Raw genomic sequence first — 721 nt, forward strand, 5'->3', positions numbered from 1 at the left:
CCTGCTGAAGCTTTGCCTCCTCCTCCCCCACCTGGTCCACTTCAGCCCTCCCAGCTCTCTCTGCCTCTCTGGTCACCTCATTACAGTGTTACAGGACCTTGCTAAGAAAGACAGTCAGATCATCTGCCATTCATCTCAAGCTTTCCTTCTCCCTCTAAACTTAGCCACAATTAACTCAGTGGATTTCCGCAGCAGGAATATGTTCTTGTAAACTATCCCAGTCATAACACAAAGTATGGAGGAGTGGCTTTGTTTTCACTGGATGCTTTAGACTCTTTAGCCTAAATCCAATTGTTGATGCCAAACAGAGAAGATCTATTACATCAATGGCAATTTCTTAAAATCATAATTATGAAAGTTTAGTTGATTGAATGGGTCTTCTCTAGTTGGAAACAACAATTAAACATAAACAAATGACCTGCCCTTGATGGAGATTAAAACTGCCAGAACTGTTTTATTGACAGAGATCTATATTTATTTATGCCCTTATCTTGAGCCATAAAGATTCCCAGGGCCCATTCCCATCATGATAAGCTCTGAATCTTGAATCGGGGTATATGCCCTTCATTCCCACTGGAAATCGATTCTGATCCTCATTGGGTCGATTCCAGTGAGAAAAAAGTGGAGCAAACGTTAAAAAAAGGGGGGTATCCTGACACTACTTTTTTGGAGTTTTTTTGCCAAGTAATCTATTCTGACCCGATTCCAACAGGTGGGAATG

This window comes from Sceloporus undulatus, chromosome 5, assembly GCF_019175285.1.
Source record: "Sceloporus undulatus isolate JIND9_A2432 ecotype Alabama chromosome 5, SceUnd_v1.1, whole genome shotgun sequence".
NCBI lineage: Eukaryota > Metazoa > Chordata > Lepidosauria > Squamata > Phrynosomatidae > Sceloporus > Sceloporus undulatus.